The sequence below is a fragment of the Lissotriton vulgaris genome, chromosome 1_2, assembly GCF_964263255.1.
Source record: "Lissotriton vulgaris chromosome 1_2, aLisVul1.2, whole genome shotgun sequence".
NCBI classification, from domain to species: domain Eukaryota; kingdom Metazoa; phylum Chordata; class Amphibia; order Caudata; family Salamandridae; genus Lissotriton; species Lissotriton vulgaris.
Genome location: NC_141686.1, coordinates 32,401,530 through 32,418,687, shown reverse-complemented (window position 1 = coordinate 32,418,687; position 17,158 = coordinate 32,401,530). Strand labels below are relative to the sequence as shown.

Genomic DNA, 17,158 nt, shown 5'->3' with positions numbered 1-17,158 from the left:
TGTAAATAAAACCAAGTTGATGGCCTTTGGGCATAAGCGCCAATCTCAACCTAGGGTATTTTTGAATAATGTTAAGTTGGAGCTAGTAAATGTTTTTACTTACCTCGGGGTTGAGATCTCAAGCAAACTTGGTTGGGCAAGACACATAGAGAAGGCGCTGTTGAAGCATCGGCAAATTTCAGGAGCCCTCAGGCTTGAGCAAGTAAAATCTAAGACCAGGCCCATAAAACCAGTTCTTATGGTTTATGACGCCAAAGCCTTGGGCGCAACCCTTTATGGGGCCGAAGTCTGGGGCTTTGAGAGTCTTATTAACATTCAAAAATCTGAGAACAAGTTTTTGAGAGGGATAACTAGTCTTCCCCAAAGCACCCCCTTAATACCGCTTGTCCTTGATTTAGGTAGAAAATCGCTCAGGGACCGAGCCCGACTGAGGCCAATCCTTTATTGGAGACGGCTTTGGACAACCATGGAAATAAGGCACTACGCCGAGGGGTTCCTAGCATTAGCCAAATTAGATGTTTTTCGCAAAATTAAATGGCTAAAAACGCTCAAGGACGTTCTTGCGGAACTTGGGCTCTCCAAATTATGGGAAAACCCCCTCGGGGAAGTATTCCCCAGTAAAACCACCATTAAAGAAATATATTGGGATTACATAGATCAGAAATTATGGAGGAGCGCAACCTCGGATTCAATGGGGGGAAGATTCCTGGAAATCAAACAAAGCCCATCCCTGGAAAAGTATTGGGACAGCATAACTGTCCCATTAGACAGGAAATTATTTTTCCAGCTAAGGGCGGGCTCTCTCCCCCTGAGGTGCCTGACGTCCGGCTGGAGAACTAGTGGTGGTTTGTGCTGCCCGTCATGTGGGGCCCCCAACGAGAATATTGCACACTTCCTGTTTATATGTGAGTCCTATGCAATCCCAAGAAAATCATGGTTGGCTCCAGTATGTAGGAATCTTGGTGTCCGAAGCGGTGTGGAGGGGCTGAGAATTATCTGTTCCTCCACTGAAATGCCCATCGTAGTTGGAACAGCTAAATACCTGGGGTGGGCATGGTCCATAAGGAGGCGGGCTCTACTCCCCAATGTGTTTTGAATTCCACATTTTTATATTTGTTTGACTAAACCTTGCAAATATCTACTGGGTGTTGTATATGAATTTTAACATCATAAAATGCGGGCAATATGTATGGTATGAGTTTTAATTTGTCTAAACTTTGGGAATGCTCTGTAACGCGGAGGTTCCCATACTTCAACATGCATTTAGTATTCGCATAGTATGAAAAAGCTTATTTTATTCCAATTGGTAAAATTTTAATGCTTTGGTATTATGTATTTTTAATTATAAATTGTTGTTATAGAATGCTTGATGTTTTAAAATGTATGAATTTATATGCCAGTGCTTTTATGAGTGTATAACTCGAATAAAGCTTTTTCAATGAAACAAAAATAACTGCATATCTGGACGATTGGGTCCCAGACAGTCTTGAGAGACTCTTGTGGGAGTGCCAATTTAAAAATAGAGCATTTTGATTGGCCCAGGGAGCTGTATTTCCTTTACGCCATCTCGCACCTGTAGGATTCAGACTGACTGGCTGCCGGCAACATGAGAAAAATGCTGCTGGCAGCCATTACAGGTCTTGGGAACTTAGTCAATTCAAAGAAACTTTATTCGGTTTAAATTACAAACCATAAAAGTTACACATCATAATACAACGAAAGTGACAGTGCATTGTTAGAGCGATATCCATAGCAGCATCCAGTAAATAAATAATTAAAAAGACCAGAGGAAAGTTCATTATAAATCCATGTACTTTCTAGAATTAACAGTTGCTTCTAAAAATCCCACAATAAAGAATAGACAGTCCTCCTTCAACAATTGTAAGTACATCAATGCGTGTCGAACCTGTCCAAAATTAAGTCTTTTTGAAAAGAGGGACCAGATAGCGTTTACGGGGGAATTCATACAGTTGACACAAAAACATAAAATGCAGCATATCCTGCGGAGACTTTCCATTGCAGCCGCAGGGAGCTGCCACTTTATCTATCTATCTATACTACTACTACTATTATAAAGCAAGAACTTTGAACCTTTGAGGCGGGTAAACTCAGGAACCACAGCACCAATCCACACACTTGATACATCATTGTAATTGTCAGGGTGTGCAGATGGACATAGGCTATATAAACTATAAAAATATGCGTTATTTAAAAAATGTACCTTAAAAAAAAAAGTAGTCCCTTCGAAGTAGCGCCAGCCGCGACCTGCGTGCTGACGTCAGGAGCGCGGGGAGGAATGGCCCCCAGGAGCGCGAGGAGGAGCGGCGGACATGGCGTGGGGGAGGAGCATGACCAGCGGCGGACAGGAGGTGAGGACCGGCGGACAGGCAGGAGGAGCGGTGACAAGCGGCAAGGAGCGGCAAGGAGCGGCGGAGCGGTGAACTGAGGAGCGCGGGGGAGGAGCAGCGGCTGAGGTAAGGCTCCGGGGGACCCACAGACAATCTCGGGGCTGGCGGGGGATGGGGCAGGCGGGGGACAGGGCAGGCGGGGATGGGGCAGGCGGGGGACAGGGGCAGGTAGGGGACTGGGCGGACGGGGGACGGGGCAGACGGGGGCCCGGGCTGCTGGACAATGTCGGGGCGGGCGGGGGTCGGGGCGGGCGGGGTCACGGGCTGCTGGACAATGTCGGGGCGGGCGAGGGTCGGGGAAGCCTGATTGCTCCCGGACAAGGTCAGGACGGGCTGCTAGTTATAAATAAAACATTTGTGTCTAGCAAGCAAATAGTGAAAAAGGTTCATGCGAAACCTAGTTAATAAAAAAATGTTGTGCGTAGACAATGAACCAATAAGATATGGTTCTGCTCTTTGGGTTGTTTTCAACATAATGTATGTCCGCACGCTAGGTTTCTGTACTTCCTTGACTTCCCTGGCCAGTTTCCTTTCTAATAGAAAGGCAGATTTAATTACCTCCACATCTCCCTTTTTAATGCAATCGGGGTTGGCGAATAAGTCCCCCCGCCCTAAACTTGCAGGACTTTTCATAACATTATTCAGCCACGGATTTGCGGCAGAGTTGTCCATAGTCATGCAGTCTTTTAGGATCAAATGAGTCAGGGGGAGGTCTGATTCAGCCACACTTTTAACCAACAGGTCAGGGGTCGCAAGGAAAGTACATCACTAACAAACTGAACCACCAGTTCCCCATGGGCAGCAAAACTAGATGTGCCCCGTTGGACACACAATAGACGTTTCAGGAAATCATTCTCCGCTATTTGTAAGGAGTCTCCCGCATTATGTCCCCATATTTCGCTGCCATAGGAAGCTATGGCCAGGGATTTAGCCTGGTAAACTTGCAGCAAAGCTCCAGTGGGTTTCTTTCCTAATTTGGAGGCAAAATTAAAAATTGCTGCATTCACCCTTGCAACGTCCCCCTTTTTTTTTTTATATAAGGGGACCCCAATTAATCTTATTGTCGAAGAGGACCCCTAAATATGAAAACATGTTAGTGAGGGGAATTTTTGAATCTCCAACTTTAAATTGGTATTCTTTTTTGGAGGGTGCCCCACTTGCATGACATAAGGGTTGGTGTTGTTGATTGTTAAATCCCTGTCTGACATAAATGCAGAGAAGGCGGTTAAAAGTGATTGTAGTCCCCTTTCAGTCCTGGATATGAGGACGGCATCGTCCGCATATAACAGGACGGGGATCCCTCGCCGTCCTACTCTGGGGCAGTTAGCCCCTACCGCCCTCAAGAAGCTATCTAATTCATTAATATAAAGATTGAGCAAGAAGGGAGCCAAAATACATCCTTGCCAGACTCCCTTTTTAATGTTAAAATCCCTCATAACACTCAAATCCTGGGAAAGCCTAACATTAGCTTTTGTGGACCTGTGCAGGTCCTCTAAAAAGTTTACAGCACCATTTTCCACTCCCATTGCCCTCATGGACTGCCAGAGCTTCAAAGCTGATGACAGGTCCATAAAGGCAAGGTGAATGGTCCCCGGATGAGCCACGGTGTACTTGGTCAGTATCAGAAAAAGGTTAAGACACTGGGCAACGGTAGATCTACCCTGACAAAACCCATACTGGACTTCAGACAGAATCTGTTTATCCTCTGCCCATCATGAAAGTCTCTGAAGCAGGACCCGCCCCACCACTTTTACCACAGAGTCTAAGAGCGAGATGGGTCTATAGCAGTGGAGACTGCTTTTGTCACCTTTTTTAAAAATGGGAACTATGGTGGAGGTTGCCCACGACTGAGGGCAGCCGTACTGTGCTGCAGCATTAAAAACAGACTCCAGTATCTGCGCCCAGAAGGAGGGGTCAGACTTAAAAAGATCTGGCTGGATTCCATCAGGGCCGGGTGCTTTGCCAGCAGTAAGGCTGGATATACCTTCCAGTTTTTCACCCCTTTTGAATCTTATTACTGCTACCTCAGGGCCAGATTGTATCATGTCATTTTGTTCAGGGGGACAGTCAAACATAAGCTCATAATGGGATTCCCATTCCTCCTTAGGTATATAACATTCAAGGCCACCTCCCCCTTCCTGATCAAATAGTGGTTTGTTTACCACACTCCAAAACTTCGAACTGTTTCTAAGAGTGCCGGGGTCCAGCAACTGCCCCCATGCTTCGTCCTTCAGTGCTCCCTTTCGTTTACCTAAGGCCGACTTGTATTCCCTGCGACATGTGGAAACATCAGCTTGTATTCTGGGTTTGGTTGACAAGACTTCCTTCAGCCTCCTAGCTGCTTTGGAGCAGTGGCAATCAAACCATCTAGGGCCCACCTGTGTTTGTCTCTTAACCGGGACAGATAGGAGCCCAGTCACCTTTTCAGTAATAGCTTTAAAGGCTCCTAGAACCTCTTTTGGCGAGTGCTTATCCAGTGTACAAAGGGCTAATTCGTCTGCACAGGCAGTTTTAATATTGTTAAAGAGTATTTCTGGGGTTACTTATGACCATCTTAGTCTGCGGGTTCCATCAGTTGCTCGCAGTAAACCCAGCCTAGGGGCTACCCCAATTTTTTTCAGCCAGAGGACCTGTCAGGTGAAATGATAAAGGATTATAATCGATCAATTCACTCTCAGTGATTGAAAAAGTGCCTACAAAGGATTGTATTGAGGATGATATTAAAACAAAATCAATAAAAGACCCATTCCCGAGTCCCTTGAACGTAGGCACCATGAAGTTAACGCAAGGGTCCGTTATAGCCATAGTGGGTGTCAGGTCTAAATCATTAATCAAGGCATTTAACCGCTCCCCTTCAACTGTATGTTCAAAGTGGAAACCGTACGTTCGGGGACAGCCCAGCTCAAGGATACAGGATGTACGTTAAATCACCTGCAACCATAAGACTATGTAGGTTATGTCTAAGGGATTGGTTTGTAAATTCACTCAGGACAGTTATATTACTAGGCTCAGTTGGGGAGGAAATAGAATTGTAAAAATTAACAAGTTCCCATCTAAGAGCCCCCTTATGTGCCACTAAGGCTAAAATGCCTGAGTGTGAGGTGGGCATTATGTGCACTTTGCACGCAATGGCCACCGAGATGTAAATCACCAAAGGCCCCTTTGATCTCCCCCTCAGCGATGGTTTAGCTGGAACGAAGAAAGCCTTATAACTAAGCATGAGCGAATTTTGCGAATCCGGCGTTCGCGAATTTTGCGAATTTGTGAACTCGCAATCCGCAAAATCGCGAATTCTCGCGAATTTGCGGATTTTTTTTTTGTGTTCGCAAGGATTTCTGCCAGTTCGGGAGGGTTTTGTACCAGTTCGCAATTGCGAACTTACATGTCGGCTCGCAACGGTCGCGATTATGTTGTTTCTACGTCTGGTTCATCATCACAGGTTCCCAGCACCCTCTGTTTCACCCCTGCCACCCTCTGTTTCACCCATACCACCCTCTGGTACATCAATGCCACCCTCTGGTTCATCATCACTGTAGATTATGGGGGGAAAAAGCAAGCACACCAGCCCTGCTTCAACTGACATGAATTAATTTGGGGTTGATTTATTAATGTGTCACTGTTTTAAAATTCCAGTCTGGCACCTGCTTCCTTATCTGTAATTTGCTTTCTGTTGCAGTGCAATTTTTTTTCCAGGACCTTTTATGGCCTACTTGTAGCTATTCTATGAGCCTGCTTTGAGGGTCAGAGCAGGGTCATACAATTGTTGCAACTAGCAACGGAACTCTGGAGGGGCCCCAGTCAGGAAGCACAACAGGGAATGGTTACTAATGACGAGTTTGAACTTTTGAACCTGCTGAATGCTTTCACTTTTGCAAAACTCGTTTTTCTGCAGAACAGCATTACAACAACTGTAATGCCCCAAACAAGCTTACTTGTGAAAGTTGATTTCTAATCCAAAAGTGATCCAAAGAAAGTCAAAAGGCCTCAAATCCAAAAAAGTGCAGGCAAATGTCAACCTGAGGAGTTATTCTGATAAAAATCATCATTTTCAGAAGGTCTATGCTGCTTGCTAGTGGATTTCTTGTGCAGAATTGCAATTTTTGTAATTTCGCGAGTGCGAGATTGTTGCTGCCTACATGTTCGCATTTGCGAACTTCCACCGCACGCCGCAAAATTGTATCACCAAGAAAAAAAAATCCGCTGCGTGCGAATTTGCGGATTTTCGGTAAATTCGCGAGCGTTCGCGGATTGCGAATTTACCGAAAATCCGCAAAATTCGCGAGCGGAACGGATTTTCCGCCCATGCTTACTTATAACCTTCCAGGAAGAGGTCACATTCTACCGACCACGTTTCCTGTTGGCAGATTATCAGGAATTGCTTAACATAGGCTATCCATCTGGGGTCCCGTAGCTTAGCGGCCAAGCCCACTATGTTCCAGGATACAAAGTTGTTCGAGCTGCACCTTGGATACTCAGCCCCGACAACCCTTGCTTCCTGAGGTAGTGCAACCTGCCACCCCCCGTAGTTACAGGGTCCCACAGTCAGTCACAATCCTCCATGCCTGTCAGCGTGTCAAATCTGTTATTTAATGGCACTCTGTATTCAGTACCATGCCGCTTTTCCATAAATGGCTGTGGTTTCAGCAAGGGAGTTGGATAGTAAGTAGGTCCTTGTTTTGTCTGAACATCCCCCAAGTGATGTTCCCCATGGACAGCTCTAGCCAAGTCCCTGTTGCTTAGCGGCCTATAAAAGAACCCCAGGGGTAATATTCTAATTACAGAACCCATTATTGGAGGGAGACTAAAGCCCTTTGAGAAGATTCGACCTACAATATAGGGATTGTCAAAGTTAATGATAATACAGTCCACTGTCCCTTGTTTACTGGAGCTCCCAATCCAATTAACCCTACGTGCTATGATTATGTTATTAGATAGATTGGCTCCGGCTATTGTGTTCTGTGAGAACCAGTGCGTTATTTTGTTTATTAACTGCCTATTGTTTTCGCTCTTCCCCGGGGGCAGGGCAGGGACATGCCCCAGTATTGCTACATAAGGGGTGGATTCAGGTGGGAGATAAATGGTTGGTAGAATTGTTGGTGAAAAAGACCCAGCCTCTGGCCTCGTATCCTTCTGCGGCAAAGAGGACCCTGTCCTAAAAGTGGTGGGCTGTCTTAAATCTAAATTATCGATGTTACCTGCCTTACGACTACTTAAGCCTCTTATATCCGGTGTCCCACCATTAGGTGTTAATATCACAATATCAGCTTCCTCAGCTTTGTCCTGCCCCACTCTACCTCTTACACTAGACTTTCAGCTGCGGCCCGTGGAAGGAGTTACGGTTGGGTAGGAAGGCGGGGTGGGGGAAGCTAAAAACCGGAATATGGATAATTGGAGGTAAGTAAACAATTTAATTAATAAAACGAACTTCGTAGCGCGCACTGCATCGCATTATGCGATGCAGGGCACGCTACGAAATTACTGTACTATTCATTGCAGCCTGCCTGAATAATAACATATAATGCCCTGTCTGCACTCATTCTGAGGCCTGCAGTATCATCCACTGATATGTTAGACTGGCTCTATGTAACATCAGGGCATTGATAACTCTTACAACATATATCTCATTTGTTTCATTTTGTGATTATTAGTCAATGAAAGATTAATCTATACTTTCTGTAAGTCGACGTCCATTTAAATACAAAAGAGTATCTTCATCATTGCAATTTGCTGTAAGATCAAAAGAAGAACATTCTGGAAATGTTCTCTGGTGCACGTCCACCTCCCTCCCCCGTGATATTTAGTGAAATATATAATCTCAATACCCATGAATTCTAATCATTGTTTCCTGTGCGTCACACAAAGTATGATTTCAATTTTCTTCTCCCCGGGAGCATTTCCTTCTTTGTGTTTTGCTGCATAAAGAAAACTTATGCTCCACAAATACCAATTTAACACCCACGCTTCAGGTTTAAATATGCATCTAGTTTAACAGGATTTGTGCTACATGCCACCTTCTCTGCCATCTTGATCTTATTTTAGTGCTCCTCGTTGGCATTACATCATACCTTGTACAAAGTTATGATACTAATTAAAATAAATAAAGGTCAAGCTATAAGACTGCTAAAAAATGTTTGTTTCTTGTTTTCCATGAGATCGTCAAAAGCATCTGGATTATTCAGTATTTCTTTTTTTTAAAGTTTTATTAAGTTTTACAGAGCATAACAGAATGCAACGAAAACAGAATAGTTGGTCTCGAAATAAAAATAAAGGTTCTGCATTATAACCCGCAGTGGGTCAGATATCAGGTTATCATTTCGCTTTGTATTACATTATAAACGTATTTGTGGTGCAACATTAAAGTATAGAATGAAGAGAGCACGATATCCATGGGACAGAGCATACAGTTGTGAGAACAGTAAAGTACCCATTTGCAAGGAGGGGGTGTCAACTATCGGGAGATGCGGTTCCCCGACCGCAGAGGCTATATGTATGAGGATAGAGAGGGGGAGGGGAGAGGGAAGGAGGCCGAGCACTGTGTGCAAGTCAGCTGGGGTCAAATATGCGCGCTGGTTTTGCTTCGCGATGTGCATTAGTCCAGGGAGTGGTTTCCATTTTCTAATGGAAACAACTAAGTGTGATCTCAGCGGCGGCCAAATGTTTTTAGGTCTAGATGAGGCGGCTGGAGAGAGGCATGGTAATAACTTGTACTATCGCAGTTTGCTACGTCTTGCATCCAGCGTTTAGCTGTGAAGTGGGCTGTGGCACCCCAATGCATAGATTGAAATTGTGTGTGTCTTGTAAAGCGCACTTCTACCCGCACCGCAGGCCTCATAGCGCTATAGACCGCTGGGGAACCCGTCCTGGCTTTCCCTGTGAGATAGTCCCTCCTGGGAGTCTCCAAGGTGAAACCAGGCATCCCCGGCGTTTGTGAGGGGCCGTTGTGGAGATGAGGCAAGCTAATGCCCAGAGTTGCCGAGTGTGATCTCTGGTTGGAGTAGGCACCGATGCGAGAATTATCGAGTCCGCTGATCCTGGTCCAAGACCCTGCCGCGTCGGGAATTGAACCCTGGTCCCGGGCCGTTCTCTGCTCTCGGGTCTGCCGCCTCTAACCAGTGAGCCACACCACTCCACTAGATACTTGGCCTGTGGCTACTATTAGTGCAATGGCGGTGTATCGCCGAATTGCCTTCGGTAGTGGTTGGACGTTTCCCAAGCGGGCTGTAAGCTGAGTGAGTAAGTAAGTTTTTATTGTCTTAGGTTAATTAAAACCATTACAAAAGATACATTAGTAGCTCGTGTCATCAAGTAAAAAGTTATAAGAAACAGGTTGTTAAAAACAAAGAAAGCTTTGGTTAAAAAACAGTTTGATGGGGAGCGTGTCCATAGTGTGGAGGCTTGGCCGTTGTTCAATTAATCAGGTCTGGGCCGACTTCCTGATTTTTTAGTTTCAGTTCCAAAAGTTTCAGGAATTTGACCAACTTCCCATTTAATGACGGAAGGCCTGGGTCAAAGCAAGCGAGAACGGCTTGCCTGCGTGTGCGGATTTTTTGTTCGTTAAATGCAGTTTTTAGCAGGGCTACTCTTTCCTCTTTCAGCCTCGGACAGGTGCATAATAGATGTTCAAAATCTTCATTCACTGCACCGCACAGCCTACATTTTGTCCCACAATCCCTTCTCAGCCATGGTTTTAAAAGTGGAATAGCTGGTAGAATTCCTAGCCTATGTTTTAAGAATGCTTCTTTAGATTTCCTGCCGTACCCCAGACCAAGGTATGCTTGTGACCCCGGCGATTTGTATGTGGACAAAGTCATCCAGGCGTGACGCCTATGAGAAAAGGTAGCTTTGTCTTCCACATGCGATAGTCTTTTTATGCACTTGTTTACAATATGCTTGAATTGCGCGGGCGGTAATGGAGTTTCCCATAGTTCTTTCAGGCCTGTGACCGTCAGAGATTCCTCTAGAAATATTTTCGCCGGCAGTTTGGGGGAGTTTCTTAAGTCTTGCCATAACTGATGGTTCAGTGTGTTTTCTGGCGAGTTCTTTATTTTCTGCCAGCACTTTATGTATGACCCTCTTCTTGCAAGCATTTGGCAGGTCAGTCCAAATTCAAGGCGGATCTGGGCTTGCGAGGTGTAGGTTGGCAGGTTAAAGAGAAGTCGATAGGCCTTTGCAATGGTTGTGCCCAACAGTCTCGCGTCTATACCTCTTAGAGCCTCACTACCATATGTGATGGATGACTCCATTTTGACTTGTGCCACGCGGAGCAGTGGGAGAAAAGTGGGACCGTTCAGGTTTAACTTTAGCTGTTTAAGCGTAATAGCTATCAGCATCCCTCTCCTCTTAATTGCCTCTAGTTGGTTTGAGAAGCGGCCTCCTTTATCGACCAAGATTCCAAGATATTTATATACTGAGCAGTTTGCGACCGCTTTTGTTCCGAGGAACCAAGTGTGCAGCTTTTTATTCCCAGTTATGGACAAAACTTTGGTCTTATCGATGTTGACTTCTAATAGGTTTGCTTCGGCGTATCCGTGCAGTGCATTAATAAGGTTTTGGAGACCTACTTTCGTGTGGCTGACCAGGACCACATCGTCTGCATAGGATATGCTGGGCAGCGCTTTGCCCCCCAGACGTGGTGCGTGCGCGTTACAGGCTTCCAGGGCAGGTGGTAGATCAGCGGTAAATAGATTGAAAAGGGTCGGTGCCAGAATGCACCCTTGCTTTAGGCCGTTTGTGGTCGGAATGCGCCTGGAGAGGTGTGTGCCGTTGCCGAGCTTTACCTGAATCCACGTGTTTGTGTGTAATTCAATCAGGAGGTTTAATAGAGGCGCAGGGATCCCCCAAGCGGCCAGTTTTCTCCAAAGGTAGCCCCGGTTGACATTGTCAAATGCCGCCTTGAAATCCACAAAGCAAAAGTGGAGAGCCTGTTTGGTCACCCTTGCCTTGTCGATTAGTAGCGAAATTGCCAGCAGATTTGATGTTGTTCCCGTTCCTCTACAGAACCCTGTTTGGCTAGATGGAATTATGTTGCGGTTTTCTGCCCATTCGTGCAGTTGGGTCAATAAGAGCCCCGCGAAGTATTTGGCCTCAATGTCCAAAAGTGCTACTAGCCGGTAGTTTTTTGGCAGTGTTCTGTCCCCTGCCTTATAGATTGGTGAAATGATTGAGCCCCACCACGAGGCAGGAAGGCACCCGGATCGGCTCATAGACATGTAGAGGGGGGTCAGCGTTTCTACCCAATATTCTGACTCCAGTTTAAAAAGGGCTGGAGGAATGCCATTTGGCCCTGCTGCGCCATCTTTCCTACCCTTCGTTATTAGTTTCTTGAGTAAAGCCACGGTAGTTCCAAACTCGGCTTCTGCCCATGTTGTTGGGTTTTGTGGCGGTTGGCCTACTGGGGTTACCTGGGGCTTACTTGCTGTCCCGACCTGTTGGTTGAAGTGTGAAGATAAAAAAGATTCCCAAGAAGATTTAGTTATATGGGACGTTATTCCGCTGATATTTGGGTTTATAATTTTGTTGATTGTGGACCAAAACTGGGCGCAATTGTTTCCCTTGGAATCGTGGTGTAGTTTCGCCCAGAAAGCGTTTTCGTTGGATCTTTTGACTTCCCATTTCAATTTTTTGAGGTCCGCCCGATGCTTATGTAGTTTTACAAGAAGAGCCCCGTTCCCCGGGCTTTTTCTCAACAGTCTTAGTGATTTGTTTATCTCCTTTTTGTGTGTTTTTAGGGCTGATTTCTGGGTGCTTGAGATCTTCCTTAGTACACCAGAGCCAGCGGATGGGTAGTGCCGTACTATAGTTGAATATTGATTTGCTAAATCGGCCGTAAATTTTTCCCATCCTCCTACTGGGTTACCTGAAGGATAGCTTAAGCTGTTTAATTGAAGTTTTGCTACTTGTAGTACCTCTGGCGTGTTTGCGACAGAGGTTTTGATTCGTTTAAAGTCTATGGTGTGACTGGCATGTGGGCCTGTTGGGTTTGTGAGAATTAGGTCCGGAGGGGCACGATAAGAGACTTCTTGAGGGCGATGGTCACTGTCTCCCTTGTCCCCTAGGTTGAAGCCCAGGACGTTGTGAAAAAGAGAAAGGGAGACCAACGTGAAGTCTATTATCGATGTTACGTTGCCTGAATTGAACAAAGCCACGGATGGGGAGTCTTCAGGAAATCTTCCATTTAGGACCCTCAAGCCCATGTGTTCCAAGTCCTCCAGCAGTTCCTTTGTAAGCTTTGGAGTTTTACCTTGACTGCTGAAAGTTTGGTTTGGAATATTCCAGTGGTAAGACTGAGCCTGAATATCGCTGTTCAAGGATGACCCTAGGATACTTTGATTGAAGTCGCCGGAAAGAATTAAACAGGGTGAGGTTTGCGTTGTCAAGACGTGGTGTAGGTGGTCCACTAGGCGCTTAGCATCGTCTTTTTTCTTTTTAGGGTTAATGTAGGTGTTGATCAGCTGGACCTCTTTCTTTTTTCCCCCAAAGTTTAATACAATCCCAACTGTGTTTATGGCCGGTGAGTTGGTTGTAAGTTCCTGCACGTTGCCAACGGTTGAGATTTTGATGTATGTAGCTAGGCCGCCTGCCAACCGACCAAACTTACTTTTCCTTGTGGCTGGGGAATGGTGGCAGGTATAGCCCTCTAGGTGAACCGGCTCCTCCAGCCATGTTTCCTGGAGGAGGATGATATCGAACGCTTTCACATATTGTAGGAAGTCAGTGTCGGCTACTTTGTTGTTGAGGCCGTTTAAATTCCACGAGCATAATTCCAAGGGGAGGCTGGCTGGGCGCAGGCCTGGTGCCGTTAGATTTCCTTGTCATTGGCGGTTACATGATGTATTGCATATTCTGAAGAACCGATCTTCTACCGTGCTGTAAGAGTTTACCATTGAGCTGTTTTTAATCCCTGACGCCTGATTGGTTGTTGGAGATCGACCCAACGCGCTCTTCAGCACCGACCTTGTTTTTGATATTGTTGTGAGTGTTCCCTCCTCAGGTCTTTCAAGCAGGGGAAGCGGGTATCCTATGTTGTAATAAAAGGCAGATTTAATCCCCCATTGATTTAGGAGGTTTTGCTCTTCTAAGATTTTGCTTGCGATTTCGGATGAAATCCATGTTGCTTTTGTCACTTCATTACCATATGGTCTGTCAGATTTAATAAATTTAATAGAAAGAAGATCGGCTGAGGATATGTTGGCTAGGGCAGGTATAGTGCTTAGTAATCGTGATTCGTACTCTGGAGTGAAAAGGATCGTAGTAGAGGTCCTGCTTGGATCGTTGCGTTGAACTGTTGGCAGGTGAGTGTGGACTTGGGTCCTTGAGTCACTGCTGTAAGCTGAGTGGGTTCCACCTCGGCCTCCACCATCCGTGACAAGACATGAAGCACCGCCTCCCAGTATGCTAGTATAGCTGCACAGTTCCACGCTAAGTAGGTGAAGTCAGCATGCCCAGGGGCAGTTATAGGGTGTGGTAGGGTCAGATTTGGACATTAAGTGGTATGTGAGTGATGTAAGTATTTAAAATACAAAAGTCTGTTTCGATGCTTATATGAGGCTAATCTGGTTTGTTGGCAAGAGTAGAACCAGGTCTTGTCCGGTGAGGGGGTACCCAAGTCTCTCTCCCTGGCCCCTTTGGCTGCTCTGTCAGTACCAGGTTTCATATTGGACAAAGTGGTAAAGTCTGGATGATAAATGTGTTCCATCGGGAGTTGTGATTACCAATGACAGTAGGTGGAATTCAGGCGGTTCTAGAGGGGCATTGTGAATTTTGGCTCGTATCGTGCTGTGTAAACTCGGTAGTGTGAATCTATCCGTCTGCGTTACATCACAGCCTTCCGCAAGTTATGTAACAGAGTGAAATCCTGCCTCGTCAAACATGTCTCTGGATGATTTCGTATTTCAATATTTAATACGTTTCATTTTATTTTGTAAAGAATGAGTTGGGTGAAGATGTTGCCCCTGGTATCTGAAGCTAGACTACATTTTCAGCATATTTTAAAGATTTGCTAATGTTTAAGCTTAACATAGAGATACTGATACAGGAAGTGATTTCATCCATGACATTATTAAGCAACCTTAACAAATAGATTACCCAGGCAGGGTTGAAAATGTGGGTCTAAGCATCAATAGACATTATTGGAGAAATGGCCTTCTTTGGCCAATATTTGGTAAAGCATCTCTAGTTAGTAAAAACTGCATCATAGACGATGGCCTAAATACGGATGTATGACGTTACAACGCATGCTTTTACCACGCATGCCTTTACAACGCGGTTTTTGCCTTTACAACGCATAGTGCTTTGGGGCGCTGGATAGTGAATAGTTTAATTTACTATTCCAACTCCAGTCCCCGTGGATAGTAGGGAATGTGTTGGATAGTACATTAAACCTATTCCCTATCCTAGAGCGCCCCCCAGCGCAATGCGTTGTAATGGTTTGCGTTGTAAAAGTTGCGTCGTAATGGTCGTGCGTTGTAAAAGTTTCGTTGTAAAGGTTGTTTAGCCCTAAATACTCTTTTTTTTATTAAGTTGTGGTCGAGGTTTAACCTAGTCCTTATCTGCAATTACTTATTTCGAACCACAGCTCAATTGTACTTTAGATTGCTCTTTGTTTATTTAAAATCCTTTAATCTTGGTAAACCCAGTTTGATGCACCCCAGGGTTGTAAGTTTACCTTCCTTAGCCTAATAACTTGATTGCTGGATATTCCATTAAATAAAAGCTGACTACGGGGAGACTGAAAAGTGCTTATGTTATTAAGAGCTAATGTATCTAATAAGATCTAATAGGTTTTTCTAAAATGTATCATGAAACGCCAGCCTTGCACTCTGTGCACTGATACAAAATAAGATTAAACATGGCAGATCATATAGTTGATACCAGCAACCTGCAGTTCTTTGTATTTTTTCAGAATTTAATCTCAATGTACACAAATGCAATTGGTAAAAAAAAGATGATGCAAATAATTCTGTTTAGTTTGAAGTTGCATTTTGTGTGCCATTCAAATAAGGAGATATGTGATAGAATAGTATGCATACGGTGCCTTGAAATGCATTGTGTTATGCATGATATGAACTTTTTCTTTCTATTTTTATTTGCTTAGCAGTAATCTGTGAGGGCATATTTTATTTTGGAGTTTTGTAAAGAGCTCTACTTGTAGGTTTTTTGCCTTCTATAGAGCACGGAAGAAGGTGAGCAGTGTAATGGAAGAGGCACAGTCCAACTAAATATGAGGTGAAACATCCCTAACTGGCAGCACTCAAATGCTCCCCTTGCCAACGTACAAGATCAGATCAATGCCAGTCAAAAAGAACAGCATTCTTCAGAAGTTTCAAGAGGCAGTTGGGCCATGCTCCCATGCTGAGGTCCAAGAATTCCTGAGTTTGGGACTTAGGACACTCAGGGTCATGCCTGTGTGATGTTGTCATTTGAAAGTTCGGTATGGGATACAGGGTGTATTGGTTGATGTATGTTTCCTATCTGGAATCTAATATGATGTATTGCAATGTGACTACACTCTGAAATCTGCTGGATTCTTTGTTCCAGTTGCCTTGGTCCTTGCATCTTTCTGCTCACCACAATGTACTCATTTTATTATACTTTATGCCATCTTTATTAAGCAGGGAACTAAATTACAGCTAATCTTCCGGTACAGACCAGGAATATTTAATTTAACTGGGATGGCGCTGTAGTAAAATGGATTGCGTTCCCTCTTTAGTTATTGCATTTTCTTGAGCACTATAGGGCCAGATGTAGGAAGGCCATTACCGGTCGGTAACGGCCGTTACCGACCGGTAATAGCCTTTTCTGTTGAAGGTGGTATATTTACCGATTCAGTAAATAAAGAATCGGTATTTACCCATTCAGTATTTACCGAATCGGTAAATGAGATGTAGGAAGCACTTTAAAGAGTGCTTTTGTGCTTTAACAATTCGTTATTTACCACCAACTATTAGTTGGTGGTAAATAACGAATACCCGTGTAAATGCAAATCTGTGCATTTACACCTGTGCCATGTGACAGACATACATGCCCTTAGGGCCCTTAGGGCATGTATGTGTGCCACATGTGCACACCAGCACTATTCAGGGGTGCAACAGGGTGTCAAAGTGACACCCTGCCACCCCTGACTCTTTCCCAATTTTACCGAATCGGTAAATACTGATTCGGTAAATACCAAATCTTAACGATTCGGTATTTTTTACAGGCTTTTTATCTACATTGCATTTACCGATATGAAAATACCGAATCGGTAAAATTCGGTATTTTCGAATTGGTAAATTACATTACCTACATCTAGCCCTATATGTTTTGCTATTGAATAACCCACCAGTCTCTTTAGGTCAATATTTAAACGCTTCTAAATGTTGGCACATTACACAATTTTGTCCCTAGAGAGCATTGATTATGTGTTATGGGGGCATACATGGCAAGTAGGAAACATGCTTTGGCATCCTATTAGTAATGAAGTATTGCTGCTTATATATCCATAAGCCTTATGTTACAGAATCCCTGCTACTCAACTGTGCAGTTTTAATATTTGCATATAGACATATAATGTGTCTTATTACATGACTGATGGTATATTTTAGTGGCCAAAAGCTCAAGCAGAGATCTAAAGCTTTTAATCCAGACCTAAAAAGCATTGCACCATCCCATGCTTTTGCTGTTTGATGGTATTTTAGTTACAAGTAGTGCTGTGTGTTCTGACGTCAGGAACAGGTATTTAGAAGAATTGCAGTAAAGTCTAGGTAGATACC

General features: G+C 44.5%; 1 protein-coding gene across 4 annotated transcripts in view; it reads left to right on the top strand.

The window, feature by feature from the left end:
- Positions 1–17,158, top strand: part of BICD1 (BICD cargo adaptor 1) — an 808,512-nt gene that overhangs the window by 219,495 nt on the left and 571,859 nt on the right. The window lies entirely within an intron of this gene.